This window comes from Lagopus muta, chromosome 4, assembly GCF_023343835.1.
Source record: "Lagopus muta isolate bLagMut1 chromosome 4, bLagMut1 primary, whole genome shotgun sequence".
NCBI lineage: Eukaryota > Metazoa > Chordata > Aves > Galliformes > Phasianidae > Lagopus > Lagopus muta.
The window spans coordinates 18,009,152-18,037,150 of record NC_064436.1 but is presented as its reverse complement, the minus strand read 5'-3'; the positions used below and the strand labels follow the sequence as shown (position 1 = coordinate 18,037,150).

General features: G+C 38.7%; 1 long non-coding RNA gene across 2 annotated transcripts; it reads right to left on the bottom strand.

Moving 5' to 3' along the window:
- Window positions 1-281: 281 nt before the first annotated feature.
- Window positions 282-27,999, bottom strand: LOC125691685 (uncharacterized). 2 transcript variants are annotated; one of them, XR_007376213.1, is made up of 9 exons: window positions 27,930-27,999; window positions 27,771-27,828; window positions 26,989-27,079; window positions 16,902-17,092; window positions 16,084-16,196; window positions 10,058-10,164; window positions 8,892-9,013; window positions 4,844-4,951; window positions 282-4,702 (listed from the first exon to the last, which is right to left on the bottom strand). It is a non-coding gene; the product is annotated as an uncharacterized LOC125691685 (long non-coding RNA). The 2 variants fall into 2 exon arrangements; XR_007376212.1 differs by having other exon boundaries at window positions 27,771-27,993.

The following is a 27,999-nucleotide window of genomic DNA, read 5'->3' as shown; positions in this document are numbered from 1 at the left end:
ATACCTGAGTTTAGAGAACGTATGATTGTAGTTCCACCTGGGGACTTGAAGAAACCATCCAAATAGAGAACTAAATGCAGGAAAGAAATATAAAACATAAGTATATTTTAAAAAAGGGGGTTGGGGGGGGTAGGGGGAGAGAATAGAGTCATTCAGGGTAAATAATAACTTTTTTGTATTTATATGATACCTTCCATCCCACAGGCTCCCACAGCAGCTGGCAAATTTAACAAATTGAGAGCCTCGTAACCATGAAACAAAATTATTTTATTTGTCTCTTATAGCATTTCCACTAAAACAAAGAGCAGCAGTTTAACAAGGTAGATCTACTATGGTGTACAACACAGTTAATTAAAGCTATACTGAGGATAAAATTATCAGTAGCTGGAATGGATGCTGAAATCTGGATTGAGCAGCTGTTGGGAAGAGTACTTCTCCAGTTAGCAACGGTGTTGAAGCCTTTATCTCAGCTCTTGCAGTCCTACCATGCCTAGGGCAGGCAATCTCATGAGTGCTCCTCAGGGCAGCTGCTTCCGTGCGAGGTACCTTCCCAGCTTGTAGGCTCTCTCATGGCAAGGTTTTGTTGTTATATACCCTGGACAGAGATAGACTGTAAAGATCCAGGCAGAAAGGCTGGCTTAAAAGTAGATCAAGAGGCATCGTACACTCCAACTTTGAGATGTATCTGCATCAAGCTCATCTGTCTTGCACTGTGGACAGCAAATAGGCAATGTGAAGAGGTTCAAAGTCATTTCACAGAATTAATGAATAATCCAAAACCACCTCTAGTTTTGTTGTTGAAACAAGAGGAAGGTATTGTCAAAAACCAAGAGATAATTTGCAATCATGTTCATTTCTGAATGGCGCAAGGACATGTTAAGAAACATGTTCTGATGAATATGGCATGAGAAAAGAATTATATAACAATGAGCAAAACTAATTCAGCAGTACATGTTTTCTACGGGTTGTTCTTCCAGAGGTTTTAAATAGCCACAGATGGATTTGGGAATTCATCTTCAGACTGTTATAAGCTAGAGCGTAAACAATCAAAGTCATCCTACTGTGATTCTGACATCTCTGAGAAGTCAGACATGCTTCACACGACACCAGAAACATCTTAATTGCAAAGAAAAATGAAAGAATTAGCATGGCCTGGCCACCTTCTCGTATTAAAGAATGAATGTTAGAAGCTCAGGGCTTGGAAAACTTCTCAAGAAATTGCATGGTTTAGAGTGAGCCACAGATTAGAATATGCATCTCATTGTTTGCACAGAAGGTATGAAGAAGAAAACAACGTGTTAGTGCTTGTCTATGACACATCTGACAACCCAAACAGAAAAAGTGTAAAGAAGTACAAACTTGACTCTTTTCTATCCCACTAACAGAGGGCACATGGCATTAGCCAATTGTAAAATTTAATTATGCATTTTTCTTTTCTTCCTATTCTGCCTGTGCCAAATCCATAGAAGCCTCTGCTTGCTGCCAGTCAGAGAGAGAAACTGGAGGTATATAAGGTAGTGTTCGCTGCTGGAACAGGGGCCCCAGCACAATTTTCATTTCTTTCTTCCAACCTTCTTCCCCTTATCCCACAAGGTTGTACTGTGTCTATCTCCTCATTCTGCCAGCAGAAACGGGTTACCAGAACTCAGACACCAATTTTCCTGCCAGCTTTATCATTTCCTGGAATCCCTTCCAAGAAAAGAACAACAGCGCCAAAATCCAGTCCCAATCTTTTGTTCTTCAGGTGAGGACAAAGGATCTTCAGCCACATTTTATGGTCTTCACAGCCACTGAAGTCCCTAACTTCCGGGAGAGCAATATCAGCACCAATGCAAAGTACCAATTTGTGAAGTAAAATATTTCCAGCTTTTTGACAAAGCTGCAGTATTTTCACTTTTAGCTCATTTTGATTGAGAAACATTTTATCATAGCAGAACTCTCCACAGAAAAAAATGCATTTTGCTTTATGACTAGATTCAATCTGGACCAATTCAATCAAAATTTTTCTCCAACAACTTAATTTAAAAAAAAGATAAAAAAAAAAAACACATAGAAGTTACAAATTTTGCTGTCAATGTCATGGCAGTGACAGATTTTTTTGTTGTTGTTGCTGAACCATTATCTTCCATACTGAATTTTTCCATTTCTGGTCAAAGGTGACTTGTTTCTATAAACTGAAACAACAAAAGCGTTTTCACACTTCAAATGTTTTAAAACAGAATTGTTTTGTGTAAAAAGCAGGCTTAGAGAATTTCATCCTTGAAGGTTAATGCATCAGAGTCCCGTATCAGTGCTGATAAGGGCTCTAGATAATGACTTTTAAAAAAGAAATCCAGTCCTTGTATTGCTTTCCTAATTCAAACATGGTTTCAAAAAGAGATACCTGCAATAAAGAAGTCCTTATAGGTCTTCAATTTCTGCGTACCAAGGGAAGGAAGGATATACATGACTGTAATAGCAATAATAGTTCTGTCCTTGAAGAGAGAAAGGTACAGCTATGAATACCCAGAAGGAATACACATTTGACAACTGCTGTGCTACTGCTTGGACATCCCAGCCCAGAACACTTAGCAGAAAATGCTCTGCGCTGTTAAGCATCTGCTCCAGGGAATCCAGTACGCCAGCTAACACAACTACAACCACCCTGGAGACGCAGTGAAACATTGGCCTTGCTCTGTGCAGCATGCTTGTGAGTAATGGCCCACCGTGTCCTAAATGCAGCACGTTGCAGGGTATGGTAATGAAAGAGCATCGAAAGTGACCTTCCTGAGCTACACCTTGGCAAATAGTATTTCACTGACCATACATCAACTCTAGCTTTGCAAGCCCTTTCGTCACAGCCAATTCTCAAACTTAACAATGGGAACTAAAATCCAGATTCCCGTTAAAATTAACGGTATGAGATAAGCAATAAATTTCAGAACTTCTCAAGATGTGTTGTGAAGCAAAACCCACAAATATATAACAACCTCCTCATCCATCTTGGATATAATATTTCTGTGTTTTAAGTTGGTCTTCACATAAAAATATCCTCAAATAAAGGTGGAACCAGAGTAAAATGGCAGTTAAATGATACATTCAATTAAGATATTGCTTAGAGTCTTCAGTCTTGAATATCTTCAAGACTTAGTGGCAAATACAGACAACATTGTTGATTTTTACCTCGGAAAATGAAATTAACAGTGTGCTGTAACTGAATTAGATGCATCGTAATGATTTTGCCCTGAAGTGAGAAAAAATTTGGATTTCATCTCTGCTCTCAAAGTAAGCCATCACTAGTATCTTTGGGTAACAATTTGACAGAAGAATTTGGCAGGTTTTCACACCAAGTGCTTAAATTAAATGAAAGCAAACTCAGGATATCTCATCTTTCTTTCAACAAGATCTTCCTTGGTTTCATCTTCATGAGATTCAATACTACTCAATTGGAAAAAGGGAAAAAGAGAGAAATATTTTAGAATCACAGAATGATTTAAATCATCTAGCTCCAACAGCCATGGGCAGAGGCACCTTGCACTACGTCAGGCTGCTCAAAGCTGCATCCAGTCTGACCTCAAATGCTTCCAGGGATGGGGATGTCATATCTTCTCTGTTCTGTGTTCCTGTTCCAGTGCCTTACTGCTCTCACAGTCAGGAATTTCTTCGAAACGTCTAATCTAAGCCTAATCTCTTGCAGTTTAAAATCATTACACATTGTCTTATTGCTGCACTCTACACGTAAAGGCTCCCATATGGAAAAAGAAATTACATTTATATGCACAGACTCATGCATAAGCAGCATAAATCTCACATAGTATCTACAGGATAGTTGATAGAAAGTGTGTACTGATCAGGGAGGAAAGCTCCATGTCTTTTTCTTCTTTCAGATAAATCTACAGTCATATAAAAGCACACTTCAACCACATTAGCATAGTTAATAGCTAAAGTCACTTTTTTTTTTCAGAAGAGATAAAAATAAAGAGCTACTCAAAATCCTGTTCTTCCATTCACTATGCAATTTCAGTTCTGTAATCTCTTCTGTGTCACTGTCTGGTTTTCATTTCCGAGTTTCTCTTGCAGTAATGCAACATGAGTTTCTGTAATCCCTGTTCCATCTGGTATAGAAGGCACTGGGGCGCACTTACCTTCATCAACAAAATAGGTATTACTAAAAATCCAACACTTCAATAACATAAAAAAGCGTAAGATAAAACCACTTCCCTAATAGAAAATATTTAAGATGAAACCTGCCTTCAGATGTTAAACAAGGAGCCTAGCTATGCTGACAAAAGTTCAGTATTTTGCATGGTGTCTATTCCTTGCAGAAATTTGTGAACCTCATGGCGCTCACTGTGCTATTCAAATCCTGAAAAATAAAAAATAAAAAAATAAAAACAAACAAAAAAACCCAAACAGTATGCTTTCTGAGCTGGCTTCCTGATATATTTCAGAGTACACTCTCTTAATATGAGTAGGGAGCAGCAAAAGCAAGAAAGTGTACAAGCACCAAAACTGCCGCTGGTTTGGCTGAGTCGCACATGGCTGCATTTCAGGCCTGACAGACCAAACCGGTACAGGAATTATAAAAGATCAAAGTTACCAGCTGCAGTTTAGAGGGAGAAGTACAGCGCATAGAAACGGAAAGACTTGCTGAGTATCTCAAAGGAGGATGGTACGCAGGTGTCAGGGCTTACGCTACCAGCTGGGGTCCTCCTTCCCATTCCTACAAGCATAAGCAAGAGCAGATATTACAAGAACTTCTTTCCTGTGGTTCTCATGGAAATAGAAACACAAAAGGGCACATCCCCTGAAAAGGAGATAATGCTTCACTTCTTCTACGAATAACTTATAAAAAAAAAAATACCTTGAAAAAATTTATTTTTTCCCCCATTACAGCAAATACAGGATAGCCAGAGTGTGAAATCAGTGCTAGGTGACTTCAGGGAGATAGGCTTTTCCTCAACGCTCAGAACTGCAAAGGAAAGAGAAGCATATGAAATAAGATGTTAAAAAAGAAGAACGAAAGGATATTTTCGTAGTGAGACATAGCCTCTTACAAGGGGCAACTTTAAGGACTATTTCAGGGTTCATATATCTTCTAAATTTTATATATATATATTTAAAATCACGTGTTTATAAATAAATGTTAATGAAAATTTTGAATTAAGTTCTAAACTGGTCAGGTTGCATGCCTACAACTTCTGGGACTGCCTACTTTTGTGTGCATCTACACATTTTGATTTAAAAAATGTTTTAATTTAAAAAACAAAACATTCCCTAATATAGTGAACAGTTTTCATTGATGAAATTAAGTGCCCCTTTACCGGTTGCTTCTTCTGGCAACTCTAATTTCGAACTCTTCATCTGAGAGCTCAGCTCAGCAGAAGGCAGGTGTACAGAAGACATCATGTTAGGGTGCAAAATACATTTTGCTACAATTAAGTTCAAGAAATGCAACTAGACAGGATAACATTGGTGTAGTAGTTCTCTTAGTTGTTTTGAGCTTTTCCTGAGTCTTCCACATGTTTTTCTTCTCTTACTCCCAAATGCTAAAAAAAAAAAAAACAAACAACTCTCCACTCTCCATCTCCCCCCTGCCAAAAAACATAAAATAAATATTTCCTTGGCAGAGGTATAATTTGGCAGCAAGACCTTTGAGGCTGATATACTTCAGCAACAGTTCTGCTTCTACGCAAAATTTAGATGCAAGAAAAAAAAAAATTAAAAATGAGTAGAGCAACGAGAAATCAAAAATTTGTAGATGGAGCAGAGCCAATTCTCCCTTGCCTGCTCCATCAGTCAAAAGGGTGTATCATCAGCATTCCAGGACGGACTGCAATCATTCACTTTTATAACTAGAATAAAAGAAGAATTTAGCATAAATTCCACAGGAACCACAGCTGTTCACATAATGCAGATTGCTTAGGCAGACAGCATTTGTTTGCAGGTTCTTGGGTACTTTCAACGGTGTAGCACTTGACTACTCCATTAACTTCATAATTGCATCTCTGTCAAGAAACAGCAGTCAAAGAAACAGATGAAGAACCTTCAAACAACATCATAGCAATGGTGTAGCATTATATTCCGAGGAGGAAAAAAATTCCAGACCTCAGCAGGTTAGATCGCCGTGACTTTTTCATTGTTACTAAAACAAACAAACAAAACCTAAATTAACTGAAGCATCCCTACGCCCATCTCAATCCAGTTAAATCAAATAGTGGTAAATTGCAATTTGGTGCAAGATGCAGGAGAGACACTAAGCCTCTGTTCGACAAAGTCAGTGTTTTTTTCTCCTGTCAGTTCTTCCCGTAGTCGTCAAGACTAGAGGAAAAATCACTCCTCTGTTTACCTCAAGGGATCATGATTTACTATTCTATCACAAGCTTCTTGTGTAAGTTTTAGGGAAGTGAGAGCAGAGGTTGGTCAACGGCACTGATCTTCACACCTGTGTTCAAAACACAACCTTACTCTTTTATGCACATTGCTGATGAGAAATATTTTTGGACAGAAATCATTGTTAGCTCTTACTTCAAGAGTCCTTGTCCTTTTTTTTTCTAACTTTTTCTCTCAGCTCACTTTTTTCCACACCTAAACCAGCAAACATTTCTCCAGTCTATTACTAATGAGATCTGCTCCAATTCTGTTTCACACAGAAAGTGCAGGGGGAGGAGGGTCTGGGTGAGCTGACACTACAGAAGGAAAGGAATAGGTTAGGCTAAAAAAAATGGCTGTGCTAATCTTGCCTCTTCCTCCAGTTTTTCTTATCTTAAACGGCTCACATCTTTGTACTTTTTCACAATTAAACATCTTTCTTACAATTCTGCCAAAATTCTGTAGCTGTGCAGTATCAAAACTAGATTTTGGACCATGGACAGCTGAATTCTTTGGAGGAGAGTCACAGCTTCTCAAAACATAACTAGAAAAAAATGAAGCATGAGCGCTGCCAGAAGGCCAAGCCTTTTAAGAACTAGACAGAGAAAGACTCTCAGATAGACAAAGGGGAGTAAGGAGTGAAAAAAAGTAGATAAATGATCAGTTGCACTGGAGATCCAAAGAGAGAAAAGAATGCAGTTACAGAAGAACACTCATAAGGAAAACATGTAGAATGCAAAGCAATTTGTATGACTACAGTAAAGAAACCTGAGGTGAGCAGTGGTGTGGCAAAGAACTTGAAGGACAGAGGAGAAAGTAGCAGATCAAACAAAAGTAGATGAATACTTCTCACATTTGGAATGTAACCTCTTTGTATGTCTTTTATTGCTACTCTTCGAAGAGCAACTGCCTCTGACATGAATCTGCCAAAAGGCTTTTATTTAGAGTTTCATATGTATTTCTTTTAAAAGGCCCTATATCTCCCTTGTACCTGAGAACATTGGCCCTTGAAATATTCCTATATATCTGTAAGCTCAATATTTTCATCGGCCAAATGCTACTTAACCACACTGATGATAGCTGAGGATATAGTCTGGTGCGACCAAAACTCTGTAAGCAACCAAAAAATTTGAGTGACAAGTGACAAGATTTGCTAAAAGGAGAGTTGACCAGAATGTTTCAGGCTCTCTAGTTCCCAGCAACAGCATATGGTGATGAAATGTGTTCTTGCATTGGCATCCTGCTAATCCTGCCTGGGTTCTGCACCTGTGGTGGGAATGCCTCTCAGGAAACAGAGAGTCAACAGTGCCTCACAGCATCACCAGGTTCTACAGTGTGATTAATGTGAGCTGCTCACACATTTGCTCTTTCTTTTTTTTTTTTTTAACCGTATATCCAGGTCCCCTTTTTAATGGATATTCACACAGCACAGCCTGCAGGACACAGACTTGCTGCAGGTCCTTTTAATTCTGCTTCCACTCTCTGCTCTTGGCTGCAGCTTGTGTTTCGTTCCCTCCACAGAAGCAATTCCTACCAGAAACACGTGGTCAGAAAAGACTGCTCTGGAGACTAATGAATGAGTTCCAATAGTCCTCCCCCAGGAGGGTTCAGCCTCCCAGTGACCAGAAATCTTATTCCAGGGCTGAGTGCCTGCTGGGAGATGTTTTACACTACAGAAAAATACTGGTGAGTCCCTAAAGCTTCTTTTCCACAGCGTGGGAAATACATGCCCTGGAGCCCAAGGAGCTTAACCCATGAGTCACCTGGCTTGGCTTTGGAGACAAGAATAAAACAAAAAGCATCGTGTTGATTCATTAAAGTCAAAGTTTAAACTTGGAATTATTGAGTATGAAAGAAAGCAAGAAAAGAAAAACATAGACATCACACTATTTATAGAGAACCTAATTCCAATCTGTCCTTCTAGCTTGAACAGGGCTTCTCTGAGACATACCTTGGACAAGGAAAACAGGCGATGATCCACATCCTATCTCCAGCATTTATCTTGCCTGCCAGAGATGATCTCTGGCTTTGTCTGCCCTCAGAGCTGAGACAGAAGCCCCTAGACCCATTTTGCTCCCAGGCACTGTCTTTCAGAGCTGGAGTCCCAGAACAACAGGCATGTAGATCCAAATAGCTCTGGGATATGTTACCTGAGATGCAGCTGCATCTTCTCCCTGCTTTTTGTTTCAATGTACTTTTGAGTGCTTTCAAATGCGCTTCAGACCTCCCAGATCCTCTCTTGGTTTAACAGGAACATGGCATGGCATCATGCAAAACAACTGTGACTTTATCCTTGTACAAACTTGTTTTTATTTCGTTTAAGCAGTCTTCTTGAAGGCTTGACATCGTGAGGAACATTATAGCACTTCACAAACAATACATCAAAGGATTAACTACATAAACATTTTGTTAAATTTGGTGTCACTATTTCATCATTCACCAACTGTAACTGCATATTTTATTACTAATATTAATTATTAGTCTTGACAGGTTTGCCCCTTATAGTGATTTCTACAGACCTTACGCGAGCATTTCCTCACCTCTGATCACCTCTGTCTTTGTGACACTCATGGATAATTGCTGGCTTTCTCCACGGGGTTTCTTAATCCTTCTATCTGATCCCCCCAGCAGCTCTACCTCCATCTAATTGATAGGGTCACAGCTGGAGAGGAAAGAAACACGAGTTGAAAAACCATGAATTGCCTCTGGTTATATCATTTCCTAGTGATGTCATACATTCTCACAAAAAGGCTGTAGGCAGAAGGAATCTCAGGCAGAACTGAAAGGAGCTTTTAAAGGCAAAGAAGAGGAGATGATAAAGGCAATCCCCGTCTTTCTTCGGTGGAACAATTACAGCCATAATTCCCTGGTTTAACATTTGGCCTGCTAGAAGAGTAAGGTACTACAGTGTCTACTCAAATACAGGGTAGCTTTTCAGCTTTTAAAATTCATTTTCATGATTATAAAATATTTTTATTTACACGTGGTAACTTGGTACTTATCAACTGGAGTTCCAGAAAACTAATAACTTTATCCTTACAGATGCTGCTATAAAAACATCTCCAGAAAACTAAATTGACTTCGAGATATCAGCATAAACAGAAGTAGGCAACCTTAGCCCAGTGTGTAGATTTAGTTTCATACAATATGTTTTGCCTTGTGTGCTCACGCTTATGAACAAATTTATTGAGTAACAGAGGTTTAAAGAAGCACTGATGAGTTTTCCTTCACAGGTTTTGAGAAAAGGAAAGCCAACAGCTATAGAAAAGTGTGAAATCAAAATTCCTGGATGTGAGAACCCCATCTTTCATAATATATGGAAAGCAAAGCATTCATACAAATAAATGAACATTTCCTGGCTATGAGTTTACTGTGTAGGTTTTTTTATATCACTTTTAAGAACAGATTTTATTTTGTTAAAAAGCAAAAAAGTGTCTGTCTCCATGTGTTTTCAATATTAATGGTATAAAACCTAGTTGGATCTTTGGAGTGTTACCACTGTATTAAGCCTCTACTTCCTGAAACATGCTAGCATATATTATCTGACAGATTTACACGACACTTTAAGCCCTCAGGATTCTTGCTTAGTGTACAAAACAAGGAAAGTCTGTTAATAAAGCTAATGCTGTGCTAGTTGTAAAGCCAAGCATAAAATGGCATTATGTTCTTAAAATGGCACTATACTCACCTGCTACTTTGTGCTCACCTGTAGGTCAGAATGTGACAACAAAGCAGCATAACTTATCTGAACAGAATGGATCCGTGATGACCTCACCATGACTGGCTATCAATAATTGCCAGCATTTACTTATCCTGTGAAAAGCAGAGAGAAAATGAGTTACAGAGAAAGCGCTTGCTTCTCCCAGTGCAAAGTGTCTGCCACCTTATGCTGCTTAAAATAATGCTACTGCTTATGAGGGACTATTTGGGAATTGGAGTAGATGAGCTCTAAGAGTCCTTTCCAACTCCAGTGATTCTGTTTGCAAAAGACACGACACCTTACATAACACAGGGTCTGTGACCACTGGAAGCCAGAAGTAAGATGTCAGGTATCCTAGCATAGCAATTGGGCTGCTGCAACCAAGAGAATATGCATGTATCCAAGCATTAATGGCATGTTCTTGTTCATGAATGGGCAAATCTTCAGTTTGCTTTAGAAGCCCAGATGCAAATGAAGGATAAACTGGCTCTAAGTTTATGCTATCTAAAAGCATATTAATGTGTTGGAAATTCTTTTAATTAATTTTTGCACCCGAACTTGATTGGGTAAAAATTTTTTTCCTCAAAATGCTCTGTTTAACCACTTCCTTAGAGCTGCCTTCCGAAGTATATTCACTTAAGTTTTCTGTATTTAATCTGTAATTATTTTTCTCCATTTCCTAACCTGACTAGGAATTTAAAACACCTCATACTGCTTCTTAGCTGTAAATTTTAAAGACAATAACGCCACAGAGAAAAGTAATGTCGTATTGCCGAGAAGCATTAATAATATTCAATACTCAAAGCTTTGCTAAAAAGATTTCAAAAAAGGACTAAATGTGTCCTAAATAAGAGCTTTCTTCTGGGCTTATTTAAAATAAAAACTCATTTTCAGCAATATTTTTTTTTCCAGGAAAACAGGTTACATTGTAAAAGATCTGTATTAATACAGATACATTCAAAAAAATCTATCTGTCGCTTCAACATGGCTTGTGCATAAATCAATGTATTTCATTTTGCTGAATAGACCCTCATTATCCAGTTTTTTGGCAGTTAAAAAAAAAAAGGAGATAGGAGACAGGAGACAACCACTCCCTGTTGATATCTGCTCTCATCCAAGTAAAACATTACCAGTTTCTCACTGCCTAAACTGCTTGGCGTGTGGGAGTTGCACAAGCAGGTGATTCATGAGAAAGTTATTTCAGTACACATCTTAAAAAGGTATTTTTAAAAAAATACTCCTTTTCCCCTCGCCTACCCCTCTGATGCATTTACAGAAAATCTGGATAAATACTGAAGTTACAAAGTGCTTTGAGATATCTGGGGCTAGATTATTTTTGAGGTCCCTTCCAACCCAGGACGTTCTAGATTCATCTATGGTTTCAGTAATTCAGATCAATTTATGAATGCAGTTTATCAACTTTGACATACTAATAGATCCTGAGATGGAATATATTTCTATTTAAATTATTGATTTTTGAGGACTTTTATTCCTAAACAGAATGAAATTTGAAATATGAGAAAGTCATATCAGCAAAGCTCTGCATTCAAATACCAGACCGTATCGTGCAAGTTAATTCCAAATCCTATTAACTCTCACAATAGCCCCTTCAGACTGAGATTTTGGCTGTGTGCATCAGGTGGGTATAATTACTGTTCTTCTAGATAATCTCTTATTAACACTTTCTGCTTATGCTTCAAAGTAAAGAACATTTCTCCACCCAGGCTACTACTCAGCCATATAACTGCAATTTCCTGGAGATGAGATTTTTCTATATTGCCCTATAGATCCAAGAAATACTTCAATTTCTCAATTACATCCTGAATGTGCAAACATAAGGGGCACCAGGTGGATGCAAAATAATTCCCACAAAGTAAAGAAGAAACTTTGTCATCTCAAAAAGAAAAAACAAAACAAAAAACCATTACCCTAGAACCAAAACGTTTGAAGAGATGGGTATCTTGAATTCTTTGTCTCTACTGTGCTACAAAATGATATAAAATCTAAAGAAATTTGGGAGTTTACTGATGCCTACTGTCCTCTTATGCATTAGCGCCCAGTTTGTTTTTTCCATTATATTTCCTTGTTTGTACAAAGTACTCTGATGTGTGTACCATAAGGATGAAATGAATCCTGCATTTCAACTCAAAGAACATATTTCTGTGAGCAAAATTTAGAGCACCTATTGAAGGATTCTTGTGGCCCCATTTTTATCTCCATGATATAAATGAGCTGCGTCAGTACTGCACAGAAATTCCTATGACTGAGCTGTTGCTAGAGTATCGCCAAGTAAAACCTGTCAATGGTATCTACAACAGCTAAACTAAATCTATCGACTATTCGGAAGCATCTGCTGGGCTCTAAAAAGCAGAAAACGACATAGATCTTAATCAGATCAGACACCAGCTTCTCTCAACTCTATCGCCAAAGCCTATCTGATTTCATGCTTCTTTATAAAATCAATTAAGATCATAAGTAGTCAAGATATTCTGTCTGGGAACCCCAAAAGACATCTATGGAAAACAGCACTATTTTTAAAAGACCATACCTATAAAACTATGCCACAAATGACTTCCTCTGATCATTCAAAGTGACACAATCAATTGTACCAGCCACAGGGCATTTCCTGCATGTCTAAAAGCTCTGTTTTCATAGGGGCATCTTGGCCTCTTTTACAAGGGGAGAGGTGTCATTCACAAATCCATCCCCAGTGCCACCTTTTCCAAGAAATGCACTTACCCTTCTCTGCAGAAGAGCTCAGCCTCCTCAGAGCTGAGAGTCAAAGCATCTTAAGTGCAGTGAGTCATTTGCTACGCTGAAATCCAGCACAAAACACACAGTTAATTAGTAGAGATAACATAACTAGTGACTACAACATGCCAGATGTGGAATATTTAAGCTACAAAATTTTGTCGCTTTACAGTAGTTATTTCACTTTTCAGGCAACTTAGAAATGTGAGAGAATGTTTATGGAAAACTGGATCATTCATTCAAGCATGAGTTTCCAAATGAAGTTCATTTTAAGGAAGTTACGTATAGTTTATTCTATCAAGCTTTTCATTTACATCTGGACTCAGCAAAGCACTTTGGCATGACGCGTTTGAGCTCAAGATGTACTTCCGAGAATACATAACTAGAAACATCAATTTTAGACAAACAGGACTGACATTATCAAGAACGGAAAGAATTTGTAAAGATTTTTGCTCCCTGCAAAAAATGTGCATGTATCTTTTCTCCTACAGACAATCATTGTTGGCTGAAAACATTTACTTCTATTTCATCCTAAGTTTTGTTCCAGTTGCCATGCATGTGTTCTAAAGAGCACTCAGCTTACCTGAATAAGTACTTCTATAACAAATAATCGATTTTTACCTTGAGTTCAGTTTTACAGCGTAGATCTACTCACTGTTTTTAAGCTTATTCGCTTATGATCTGTCGTGCTCTTTTCCTTTGTGATTTACAGATTCTCTTCGGGAAGGGCACAAAGAAGGTACTTTAACACTCGCTAGCCTTAAAGTACCAGTAATTTACGTAGCCCTGTCTCGTGGCTCTTCTGAAATCTTCCTCATACTGAAACTGCAATCAGAGCTTCTTATCCAGTGTAGCATATTGCTCTTGATAACAACTACTAACTCTCTTAAAGGACACACACTAGAACATATAAAGAAGAGCCACAGAAAAAGCTTAATTCCCTATAGAAAAACTTTTAGCTCGTTAGTTAGGTGATTTAGATCTCCTCTCATATTCAGGTCTTCCTTTGTCTTTTACATAGAAGCAGCTGAAGTCCACAGCGTTCCACATCCCACACTCTAGGTGGGTGCTGGTTATGGGTGGGTGTCTGCTGGTTATGATTTCACTTTTATCCATTCCAGGAAAGCGACAATCACACAAATCTTATATTTCTTGAAGCTTGTTCACTGCTACTCTGTCCTGTCTCAGTACAAAGCACTAAAACCTCCATTTATTACACTGATTTACTACTGGGAAGTGGCCTTAATCAAACTTTTCAAACAAACAAAAACCTAAAGCTCATGAGTTGGGATCGCGTAAGAAAGATGATGCCTTTTTGCCAATAGGCCCCTGTGGGTGGGATGAGCACATTGCAATGCTTGATTACTGCCTGAGAACCTGCCTTCAAAAACTGTGCTCACTTCTATGAGGGAACTCACTCATAGCTTCAATTTCTGCCCTGTACAGGACATTACACGTTTGGCATGTTGGGTAGAGCCCTAGCCAACCCATGGGCTCCAAGAGTGGGAGGACAGCAAAATTTCCCTTCCACAGATATAGCAAATGCCTAAAGGAATGTTTTAGAAAATGGAGTCTAAAGAAGCAAGTCTCATTCTGAACACCTGACACTAAATAATTGCATCCACCAAGTCTTCAGCTTCTGAAAGATGGAAGCTATTACTCTTCCGGAGAGCATGTGTGTTATAAGTAAACACTCTGTCTTTCCAAATTACTGATGGTTTCCATGGGCTTAGTGAAGAATTTCATCACTTTTTTATTTAAAATTTGAGCTGCTAGGAGACATTTCTATTTAAATATTGATTTCCAATATTCCTCTGAGGAACAAAGATGCGATATAACTGGATTGCCTTTTCATTGAATTTGTAAGAATTTGGTAAATATTTATTCTGGAAAATCTACTTACAACAGTTCTTCAATAAACTTTCATGAGTTTGGTGGATTGCATACCGTACTCATTATCAGAGAACTACATTTACTCACATACCTCATTCACAAAAGCACAAAACTTTGTTTCCAGTCTTCTGCTTTCACTATTTTAGAATCTATGGAGAATTTGAGGTTTGCTATATAACATCCCCATCATGTGCCCAGGCATACATTTAACAATTTTAAAAGCAAAGACAAGACCAATTCCAGAGGGACTGCTCCCTTCAGGGAAAGTGGAAAAATAGCTGTGAATCATAATGCCAGTGGATTTGACATTCGTGATTTGTCCTTTCAACTCAGTTTATTAAAAACAAACATCACCATTTGGCCGCTGCAGGGATGCCTCTTAGGAATAAGTGGTTCTAAGTCTAACTTAATCAACAAGAGGCTCAGTTGTTCTCAACTGCTGCATAGGATTCAAAAGCCTGGCTTAGTGATAGGAGTACTATCAGGTACTACAAAAATTTCACAACTCCTTCCTGGAATGAGTCCTAAATGTGCATAACATGTTTAGCTAGTAAAAGTTTTCCCAGGGGTTAGCACAAGTTCACTAATAGTCTTAGGATCTCACTTCTAGAGGAAACTGAACCAGATGTTCTCAAGAGGTGACTTTAAATGGTGTAACTTTAACATGCTAATCTGTTCAGTGCTGATGCTACAATTGTTATTTGCTGCTACATTCTTGCACGCATAACATCATTTTTTGAATCATCTGCAGTTCTCATCAGGCTACAAATAACTGCAAATAGTGCCTATTGATTAGCCCCTCGTTCGTGGATAATGTGAAAATATGAGATCAAAGATAGCTTCAGCAATAGAACAAACTTGTCATCTGCAGCAATAGGGGTTGGCTGAAGTGTTTGCAACCAGTCACACAAAGGGTGAATCTTTCCAGCGTCTCGTTATGCTAAGAGATAATCCTTGCATTGCCTGTGATGGGGTTTGGTTCAATCTTCTATGCAAATTTAGTAAGACATACGTAAAATAAACCTTGTGAGGAAGTATAAACTGTGCTAAACTTGAAGTTGTTTAATGACAATTATTTTCCCCTCTGAAGAATGTACATACATGTTATACCTGACCACTGAGCAACTAAGTGTAATTTTTTTAGGTGATAAAACTCTTGCTTTCATGTACACGTACAGCCATTCCCAGATCACACCAGGACACTTCACTGGGTCTCAGGCAGAACCCTTGAAACTTTTAACCTTTCATAGTCTAGGAAAAAGCCTTTATGCTGCAAATTCAATCAGAATGTAACTGATTCATTTCAGACTGGAAAGAGAAATGCTACTGTTCAGCTTCAAGTGGGGATAGAGATCTCCTCAGACAACTGAGGGAAGAGGGATTCTTACCTCTAGACAGATTTTTTATTTTGTACCGAGATTCTTCTGGTTCCATTTCTGGCGAGAGCTGTCCTCACTTGTGGTAAGAGGTCAACCATGCAATGTGTGATGAGCAGGTAACACTAAAAAAAAAAAAAAAAAAAAAAAAGTACTGCTTTGTCAGTCAACTTCTTTAAGTTGAGTGTTCCATTTTAATTTTGTTTACTTTCAGCAGTCTTCAAAAGTTTGAATATTACATTAACTCTCAAGAACACAAAGTTTTTTCATTTATTTCAGTTACATGGGAAAATAATCAGAATTCTCCCATGACTTTGCTGTTTCTTTTCAGGAAAACCAAAAGCATGTCTCTGAAAGCTCGTACAATGGCAGGGTTTGACTAGAAGAGGATTTCTCAGAAATTTAGTTAGTTTACTGACATCTTACTGTAAGTGGCAATTTCAGGGCAGAAAAAAACCACACTGGTAGGAAGAACTTCAGCACGGAAGAAGAGCCATATACAGCATGCTGAACATTTTCTACAGTGTTTTCCAATTGCGTGAAGACAGGAAATCCATCTGTTTGGATTACGTATTTCGTGGTGAGAAGCAGATTGTATTCACTACTTAAGGAGATGTCATGTTTTTCACACACATCGCAGAAGGAAATGATAGTATTGTCTCTTGTCTCTTGGAGATGGCTTCTCCCAAGCCTCAGGGTTACATGGATCATCAAAACTTTCCCAGACGCTCACTCATTCAGGCAGGTCAGGAGGTGGGTAAAGAAGTGAGAAAGCTGCCTGCAGGCAAGCTGTCAGACTGACACTGCAACCCGTAGGGTTGGACAAATACCTGTTTTGCCTTAGAGAGCAACCTGAGGTCTGATATCCAGCCGCACCCTAGCAAGACAGTCAGTTCTTCCAAGCCCCATGTGGCAACCTGCTTTCCTGCCTTCCTGTTGCTGTCTGAATCAGGGGAAATAAAAGGGTGCGTTGTCTGAACTGGTGAGCAGATTCATCACGGTTTCCAGAAAAGTTGATCAACTGAAAAGAAAACAGAAAGATACATTCTCCTGTCCTGTTTTCAGTCCCCTGCAAAAGTGCAGTGATTATTTAATGTACAGAGAGGTGTGGGGAGCCTCTAACACGCATGGGAAGTTGCATATCCACAGTTTCAGTGCTTCATATAAAAGAGCATTGTGCATCAAACCATGTGCCATTCAGTAAGATGTTCTTAGATAGGTCAGAACTTGGAAAAAAAAAAAATAGGTAAAAAATTATCTCAACCATCAAAACCGCACAGAGCTACAGTGCAGATAAAAGACAATTTACATACGTATTTAACACTCCTGAAAAGATCAATTTTAGCTAAGAAAAGCATGTTTAAAGATAAAGACGTTGCGAAAGCCTGAAGATTACAGCAAATATTTTGAGTAAGACATCAAAATAGTTATACTCCAAGCAATTTATGTTTTCCTTCAGTTTTATGAGGGTGGCTGGAATGGTGTAAAATATGTAAAATATGCCTGAGGTAATCAAATGTTTTACATCAAGGTTCAAGTGTTTTTCCTACCCCAAGCTGGCAGTGATAACAATAGCAATGTCTAGAACCTAGTAGAACTTGCTTTTTTACACGGAGCAATTTCAATTTGTTTGTTTTCCTTCCTGTTAAAAAAGGAACTGAAAGTAGAGTGGCTATTTGAAAGTCTTTTTAGAGAGATGGCTGTGTTACCTGAACGTCTTCAAAAGAAAACTGGGAGGAAGAGAAAGGGTAGAAATAAACATTTTCACAGCATTTTCATAGAGGATTAAACATTCAAAATCAGCAACATTTTAGGAACAACTCATCTTCATCTTTTCAAACTTCTTCAAGGGAAGCAACCATAAGACAGGATGGAATCTGACTTGAACAAAGAAACAAAATTACTTATACTGACTTTGAAAACTCAATTCTGTGAAAGTCTGAGATATCTAACATCATTTCCTGTTACATCTAAGAGAAAAGAAAACAAATCCAGAATCCAAGCTCTGCTCTTCACATAAATTAAAGCTCAAATCACTGAGGGTGTAATGACTTGAAACACTGACAAAATTTGGATCATTTAAAATTATCGTACCTCAAAACATCTTCATGCATCTACCTCACTTCGCACTATCACTTTGGAAACTGTACTGCTGTAAATATGTCCGGCTGATTGTTCACCTTTCTATACAAATCTGAAGTACTTATCCCCCAAATGAGAACATTACAAAAAATTATACTATTTCCAACCCTTTCACTTCTACAAGAACAGCAGAAAGTATTGTGGTTTTGCTCTGTATTTTCTTACTTGCTATATGTCTGGTTATCAGGGAGACAATATCAAGCACAGTCATTCTTGGAAATTGTTTCAGCCCAGATCAACCTTCTGGGTATCAAACATTTTATGCTCCCTAGCACCTGAGAAAAAGGAAAAGGGAAGGCTCTCCTGTGTTCTCCAGAGCTGCAAAAGGAGAGACTGATGCCAGAGGCTCCATGCAAATTTGTCTCAATCCACAGATGAAAAAAAAAAATCACCAGAAAGAAAATTGATTGAATCATAGAGTAACTTGGGGTGGAAAAAACCTTCAAGTCCAACCATCAACCTAACCTATGTCTCTCAAATACCTTCAGGGACAAAGACTCCACCGCTTCTCTAGGCAGGCTGTTCCAATGCCGCCCATTCTATGAAGAAATTCTTACTGTTATCCGATTCTTCCTAATACCCGTGACAACCATCACAGAGAAAAAAGGAAAAGTTTTCTCTGCCTCAAGTATTTAGCTTATCCCTATCACATGTTGGAGAGCTTTCCCTATCTGATTCTCTTTCTAATCATGCCCAGTATTTGTTAATTTGTAATTAGTTCTGCTGTTTGCACTTGGCCTGACATCAAACAAATACCAGCTCCCTTCTGCTTCTGCTGCACTATAAGCCACTACACAAAAGAAACTGCCCTCATGTATTTAAGCTTCAACAACTGCAGACAAGCATAAGATGAAAATATTTATTTCTAGAATTAGAAACAGCCACCATATCTATCCATCAAGCTTACCTTCTATGGGCAGCTCAGAAACACAGCTATCTACCAGATGCATGAATTTCAGTTATTTTTGCACCTAAAGTTTTAAGAAACTGGAAGTGCATACCCTTATATGACATGCCTGCAGCCTTGAACATACCAACCCAGAAGAAGACACGCTGGAAAATCAGGGAAACCAAGTGGTTGCACCATGGGTCAGGGCAGCACACATTAGCTGAGGTCCCCGTTGTCCACAACCAGACAAGTACCATGTGCTGCACGTGGCTTACGCAAAGCACAGCTAGGTTATCCAGGAACAAGTATACTGTGTTAGCAACACATGCTTGATGAGATGCCTGTCTTCATTCTCAGCAGCCATCGCACCACTTAATGGGACAAAGAGGTTAGAACCCTTTTACCTACTTATTTTTCTTTTTGCATAGATGATATTAAATAAGACAAAGAACACCTGAGTAACTTCCGTTTAAGCACTCCAGACTATTACTGAATTCAAAAAGGAATGAGATCAGGAAGTAATCTGAGATTAAAAACTATTTATTTTCCCATGTTTTCTGAAAAGCAGAACATGAAGGGTCCTTTTCTCCCTAACACAAAAACATAAATGAATAATTTCCTTGCTCATAAGTCCATAACAATTGTTTATTGATATCTGCTAATTTTCTGTTGACTTCAAGTTGAATGATTCTGTGGTTTAGAATTCAATTAACTTCTGGTGCACATTGACAGATTTACCACTTCTTCCTCCTGTCTCTTTGTCCAGTGCCAAGAGACGGCTCAATCTCTTGGAGTTAGTTCTTCCTCAAGACTTGCAATTAGTCAGTCATCTGCTATTCCAGCTAAAGGATTTCGTTTTCATCCGGTATTTTCAGCAAGATTTTCTTATATGTTATTGTGCATACATTTCATCTAATCTCCTTCATCATAACAACAGCTTTAGGCCTTAGTAGGCTAGTTTCAGAGTTGATCTCTGAAAACATATTCGAGCATTTTTCCCAATGCACAAATGCTTGGAGTCATCTACACAGATTTCTGTCATGAGTGAAACAGTTGTTGCTGGAAAGCTGCTGCTGGAGTCATGAGGGTTGCTTTAAAAAAAGGGGTTCTGGGTTTTGTGTGGAATGAAGTACTTAACTTACATGCTTCAGGAGGGATGTGTGGCTTTACTGAATGTTAGGTAAATGGGGCTACAGAGACTAAATCATTTGTCTAACTTGCTTTACCAGATCATCCCCCCTTACATCCAGAAACAAAAGAACTTCTACAGCAATGATCTGGAAAGGAAACGCAACAAACAACAAGTTTTAAATGTTGTTCTTCACAACTTACTTTTGTTTCTTTGAGAGAGATTATGTTACTGAATGATTCATTTTGTTGAATCACAAAGGATGGCACAGTGAAAAACTTTTGGGAACATTCACATACGAAAAGCTGCAGGGAAGGATTTCCCCCCTCCCCACATCCTCAGCATGTGAATCTGCAAAATGGGAGGATGCCTTCCCCCCCCCCCCAACCCTGTGCCCCCGGTGCTTCTAAGCAAGACCCTTCAGTACTTCCTCAGGAGATGAAGCAGCTTAACGGTTTTAAGATGGCTGCTCTTGAAAACACTTGCATTATTTCCTTCTTAAAAAAAAATGCGTGCAACGATATTGCTGTTAAAACCTATCTGAGTGGAATAAGGGAGACAGCACATGCCATGTTACGTTACGAGGCTTAACATTTAACTAATTGCATTGGCCTACTTACGTGAATCGGAGATTATTCGCTCATAAAAGACATCTGATTTCTCTAGGTAGCCATTCATGCTATGAGAGACAATTGCAAGGGTCCTCAAGGGGATGAAGCCCCGTGATTTAACTATTCAAACATAAACAGAGAGCATCTCAAATTTTCATCAGTAATTTAACCACATGCAAGAAATGCAGAACAAAACTCTCCTCTTCTGCAACTTCTACACAAATATTTCATTTTTAATTCTTATTTCTTTTTTACACAGGAATAACAAAGCATTAATTGAAATATGAAGAGCAGCTGACTGGCCCTGACATAGTGATGTGCTCTTTTGGTGGTTTTTTTTTTTTTGGTTTTTTTTTTTTCAGTTCCAGGGGGATTTTTGCAGGACTTAATGGGCGTTAGCACAGAGCCTGTAAATGGGTGCAGGCCAGGTGTCAGCTGATGTAGGAAGGAGATCTGGCCTGTGCCTATGAACCCCTCTGGATACCAGTGAAGTATTTGAGATAAAACATCCCTTATTCATGTATCATCTTGCAAGCTGAGAAGGGCTTTTTCTTCTCTTCAAGATCGGAGATGCTGCTAGGATAAAGGCATTCACATTGTGAGGTAGTATTTGAGTTCTCATTACCTCAGCCTGTTTCTCACAAATGGGAGAGCTAAGGAAGTTAACAGTGTGCCAGCTTACTCTCCCACTTATGAATAAGGCTGAGGCCATTTCTGAACACATGCAGCTGTGTCCAGTGGTCTGCTTTGGCTCTCCATGCTGCACTCGGAATGTGAATATGGCATCCTGACTTGCATCTGAAATAATGTTGCCAGCAGGAGCAAGGAAGTAATCATCCCTCAGTACTCAGCACTAGTGAAGCCACATCTGGAGTAGTTTGTTCAGTCTTAGGCCCCTCACTACAAGAAAGTCATCAAGGCCCTGGAGCATATCCAGAGAAGTGTAACAAAGCTGGTGATGGGTCTGGAGCACAAGTCTTATGAGGAGCAGCTGAGGGAGCTGGGATTATTTTGTCTGGAGAAGAGGAGCCTCAGGGGAGATCTTATTACTCTCTAAACTACCTGAAGGTAGGCTGTGGCAAGGTAGGTGTTAGCCTCTTTTCCCATGCAACTAGTGATAGGACTAGAGGGAATGGCTTCAAGTTGCACCAAGGGAGGTCAAGGTTGGATGTTAGGAAATACTTATTTTTCTGAGAGAGAAGTTAAGCACCGGATGTGGTGGAGTCATCATCCCTGAAGGTGTTCAGGAAACATTTAGATATTGTACTGAGGGACATGAATTACTGGGAAATATTGGTGATAGGTGGATAGTTGAACTGGATAACCTTGGAGGTCTTTTCCACCCCTGGTGATTTTGTAAATGTTTTGGTTTATGCTTTTTTATTGTTCATACAAAAATTCTGCTGCCAAGAACAGAGAAATAACTCCCCAAACTGCAGACATCTGTTTAGCTGATTGCTTCTCTAAGCTGCCCAGCTTTCAAACCAAATTCATCAGATTTCATTGATCATTAAACTTGGCCTACTATTAGAGCTCCAGTAATGTTGATGGGGACTGATTAAGAATGGATAATCTTTCAGATTCATTCATGACCTTTACTGTACATTTTTCTTCATTACATAACAAAATATCATAATCAAAGCAGTGCATATGCACGGACAAAACAAGCTACAAAGGTAAAAATAGACATATTCAGATAAACAATGGGTTTAAAGTACGCTCACCTTTAGCATTTCATTATATTTCAAATTAAAGAACAGCAACAAAAACGCAATTAACAATGAATGTGGCAACATTCCAAAATGAAATATGTGATTATTTTCAATTCTGCCATACTACACAGTTCTTTGAGCAAAACTGTTTGTCTGTTTAGGTCAGTCTGAATCTTTCTTTGAATATATCATTCGCTGTAAGAGAAGGAAAAATGCAGAGTTCCATTATGTATAAAAATAAAAGGCTAAGCTGATTTACAGGTTTCTAAATAACATCCCTCATTAAAATTATGATGGCATTATTAATCTGTAATATATTATACTGACTTGAGCAAATGAACATTTAGTACAAGAAGAAAAACGTTCTGCTTCACACAATAAAATGACAAGGTCGGGTGAGGAAATTTTCAAGGGAGTGAAGACAACCACTGCTTATAGAATTACACCGAAACCCTCTGCCTTCAGCACTCAAGGACGCTTCTGCAGACAATTCTCCTGACACACACAGCGTGAAAGCAGACTCACTAACATAAGGTAACCTTGTGTTTGATTTCAAACTTTTTGCTTAATTGGGATGCAATGGAGTGTGGTGACCGGCAAAGGAGGGGTGGGGAAGGGCTGGCATTGATTCAGAAACCAAGGGAATGACACCACTTGCGATGACAGGGAAAGACGTAGGCTGTTGTGTGCTTATCCAATAACAGCCAGTGAACACTCTGAAAGGGACCATCTGCTGAGCTAAATCTTGGATTTAGTTTTAATCCATGTGGCTTCCTCTGCATTTATCTAGGGCTTTCAGACAGAGCGGAAGGCCTCAGTGTGACCAAGGAAGAATAGAGGTCACTTTGTTAATGTCTCCATGTTCCTACATGACATTCATAGAAAACTGACTTGGTGACTCCATAGAATACCTAAACATACGCCCACAAAGGCCCACAAAGCCTTCTGACTGTGGCTGACCACAAGAAAACCAGAGAGGCTGCTCTGTCACCAATGGCCAAATGGCTGAAACAAACTTCTGTGCGCTGGGGCAGCAGGTTGCCCCAGGAGACAACCTCTGCCATGGACACCGAAGAGAAGATATCTGATCCAAATGGATGTGTATCCTATCTGAATAGAAAGATATTTCCTTCAGTAGACAAGAATTCCAGCCAATTTAGTTTCAGTTCTAAAGCTTCCAAAAGATGGACAGAAACAAAAGATCACTGAGATGAAAAGCAAGGTCTCTCATTGCAACAAGTTGCAACGCACAGCCGCAGGCTAACTGCATGCAACTGGCTGGCTGATAAGTTTTTCTTGGTGTCAACATCTGTTGCAGGCTGTAAGAGGAGCCTAACCAGAGAGCTTAATCAGCAGAGGAAGTGAAGGTTAAATCAGTTCATCACATTACTGAGTTCATTAGTTTAAATGTATGTGCATAAATTGATTCTAATTTTAGGAATCATGGGAATTTATTTCACTGTTCACTCATGCAGTGAATAACATGTAGCAGAAAAGGAGGATTACTTTTTCTTCAGGAGAACACATCTGCTTTTAATTCTGTGTGGAGCTGCATTCACCTGTACTATGAGAGCTTCTGAAAAGCAAACTTCATACAGCTTACAGTGCAGTTCTGCCACAGGCAAAGCTTTTCTCCTAGAAAACTTTCTTATGACATGGAAATAAGAAGTTCTTCTGCTTCTTTGCAACTGAAGGAATTATCATCCCTCACAGACTGCTTTACATATTTAATGAACAATTACAAGCTGGTAAAATATGACTTTAGTTAAACCTATTTTAAATTTCCTCTTTGAAATGTACCCCTCTTCACTGATATATGGGAAGAAAAGAATGCCAAAGCATAAATATTCACTGCAAAGTTGAGACAAAAACAAATGTAAGGAGGTGCTACCATCACGGTTTGCCTAGGCAGTTTGACTAGAATCTCAGATTACACCAGTCCAGAACACCAACAGACACACTACAAAAAGTGAATGAAACCCCAAAGCATATATGTGAGGCGTATATCAGACCTATTTATGTAACACCAGCCAGCACTGTTCCAAAACCTCTGCATTTGCAGATTGCACACAACAGGAATTAAGCACAGCAATGCTGAACAATCTTTCCTGAAGTCAAACAAAAGGAGGAAGATCTCCACTGACTTCAGGAAATCAGCTTAAATAAACCTAAAACCACTTTTCTCCTTCCTTACTGTTTCCTTATTGTCATCTTTCTCAGCTTTTTCCAACCGTAAGTGGGACTAGCTTAGTTCATTGAACCAATATTTAGTGTGAAATATCTGTTCTTTCTCAAAAAAGATGAGGAAAAACTTCCTCAGGTATTCTTTCCTCAATCAGAACCTTAGTAGATGAAATTTTTTTTTCCTTAAAGGGAGGTTAAAATATAATAACAAGGATTTCATAACTATTTTGTGCTTGATACCAATAAGACATGATATGATAACACCTGAAATACAGGAAAAAAGTACAGGAGTAGAATAATGGGAGGACTTGAAGCTGCTGATCCAACTACAGGCAACTGTGCAGTAAACTGCCATTGTGTGAGAGCCCCAGAACATTACCTCCTCACTACATTCCCTCAGCTCTTGCCACAGCATACTTTCCAAAAAGTGTCACCAACCACAGGAAAAGGAAGCAAAAGGCATAATTGTAACATGTCACAAGATCAGAACAGAAAAAAAAAAAAAACAAGCCTATACGCCTGGAAATGGTGCTGAACAGTCATTTTTACTTCGTGCATAGAGCTTAATCAGACTTACGTAGCCTACTGGGACAAGAATGAAGATGTGAGGCAGCATTCATTTAAACTCCAAAGCGTTAGGTGTTAAGGCATGAGCCTTATTCTTGGAACTAAGACTTTTGCTCCTATCCATAAAGCACAAGGTATATTACTGTACCTTTCCTGCTGTGACTTAAAAGCCTTTAGGTGTGACTTTCCTGCATAATTTGCTTACTCTGTGTAGTTTCGTCTTCAGCAACATGATTTCCAATGCAAGTCAGTTAATTCTACTGAGAGACACCCCTTTAAATGGGGTTACAGGGAGCTGCATAGTTTTGTTTCAGTTAAAAATCTGGTTTCTTGAGATTGAACACCCTTGCAGTACACTGTACTGTATTGACTAATTACCAGCAGTGATTAGTCCAAGTAGTTCCCTTTTCTTGGTCCTGCGATTTCCTGCTTTTGCATATTATATCCTTACACTTGAAAATTTTATTTCCTTATTGGAATCAGAAGACTCCACACTGCAAACAACCACCAAAAATATTGAAAATTAAGCTTCTATCTCCTCTATATATAGCAGTACGGAAAGTAGAACTGTTAACAAACATCTAACCTTGCTTATACCTTGGGAAATGCAAACGCACCCAGTCGTTCAATTTTCTGGAAGACATTCTATAGTCTTAATTATTTTCTCTACAAGAGAAGGCCAAAGCCATACGCAGTTTTAAAGATGCCATATAGCACAGTGGGTTTGCACAATGAGCCAAGTTTTCATCAGTTTCTTTCTTAGTAATCATTAACACTCACTTTTCTTACCAGGTATCAGGTTTATCTTTTCACAGTATTCCATAAAGCGACCTTAACATCCTGCTCCTGTGTATGAGAGGTTTATTTCTGTGTAGGTGAAACTACTTCTCCTATTGTGCATCAGTTTACAACTATGCTTTCTGAACTCCATCAGCCATTATTTCACTCAGTTGCACAATCACTTGGCTTTTCTGCCAGTTTCTATCATCACCACCATGAATAACTGCATCCCAAAAGTTTGTCATTGCACTCTTCGCTGCTTTTTCCAGACAACTTAAAACTTTGCCGAACACCAGGGCCGCTAACAAACCCTGAAAGATTCTGATGAATATCTCTCTTCAGAGAGAGAACTGACTTCAAGTCAGCAGTTTTATTCATGCAAAGACCTTCCTTCTCATGACTGCCCAGCTTATTTGAAAAGCTTTGGAAAAAAAAAAAGAAAAGATTATGTAGAAGGCCTTTTGTAAATTTGTGTATGCTACATTAATGTTCTTTCTTTCATTTATATTCTTCTTGACATCATTGCTATCAACTGTAAATGTTCATAATGAGTTTTTGACACATGCCTTTTCTATACATAAGCCTGGCTGAGCCTTCTTCAGTATATCTTATTTATTGTAGTTTTCCTAATCCTGTTTTTTTACAGTATCCCACAACAACTCCAGAGATTACAGACATAGGTGGATAATTTGAGAGAAATTTCCTATGAACTTTAAAAAAAAAAAGCTAGAAAATTTAGTCTTGTCACATTCCACTCTCTGCGGACAAGGGGTTTTCGCATAGCACTGCATACCCTGATTCTTTCAGTTTTCATCCCTAAACGCAACCCGTCCGAATCCAGTGTCCTGGTTGTTATTCTTGCTGCCATAAACATTCCCAATGACACATCTATTTGATACTCACACTTTGACATGCTCCTTAAAGAAGTGCTGTGGGAGCACATTGTCTCCTGTGTTTCTTCTCTTTACTGAAGAAGCATACCAAGGATTGCTTACTAGAAGAGGAAAAAGAACAGGAATGTTATTCCATTTTCACTGTAGAGCAGCTGTTACCTTGTTGAGTTTTGGACAGATTAGTAAGTAGCCATACTGTTTTCAGTCATTCAAGCTATGAATTAACGTCTAAGGTAATAGCCTTAGAATTCTTCCTCCTTCTTGTTTATATTTTTCCAAATTACTAATCAGCACTTGAAAGTTATCCATTTACATTGCTCAGATTCAATATGCCACCTTTTGGAAGTAAACGCCTGATTGGATTCTGCTGCTCTGCTTTACCTTGTCACTTTTCTTCACAGCAGACTTTTTGGAGAAAGAGACACTCTGGTTCACATCCCACTGAGCAGGTGTGCACTGGTATTGCAAGCCAACTACAACGAATTCTCACATTCTTTGACACTCCACACCACAAGTTGAAGATTACTCAAGTTTATAAATCCTCTAAAGAAAACCAGATTGTTAATTGACAGGACAAAAGCTTGCCCAGTTTTCTCTCTTCTGCAGTTTTGAAGGGAAAATACTGGTCACTGAGTTTGTTCAACTTTCTGATCCTCTGCAGTTGGTAGAACAATGCAGTGTGGTACATTATAATCTCATCTGGACTTTGATTCATTTAAATCAGTTTGAACTGATAAGTAGCCAAATGTCCATTCCCCTATATAAAATCCATGACAAACAGTAAAATATCACCTTATATTCAAGTGAGTTCATTCCAGTGCAAACTGCTGTAAGGACGTCAGAACCACTCCTATGAAGAAAGGTCGAGGGAGTTGAGCTTATGTAACTTAAAGAAGAGAAGGCTTTTTGGAGACCTCATTGCAGATTTTCCAGTACTTGAAGGGAGCTTACAAGCAGGAAGGGGATCAACTTCTTCCACGATCTGATAGTGATAGGACAATGGGGAATGGCTTTAAAATAG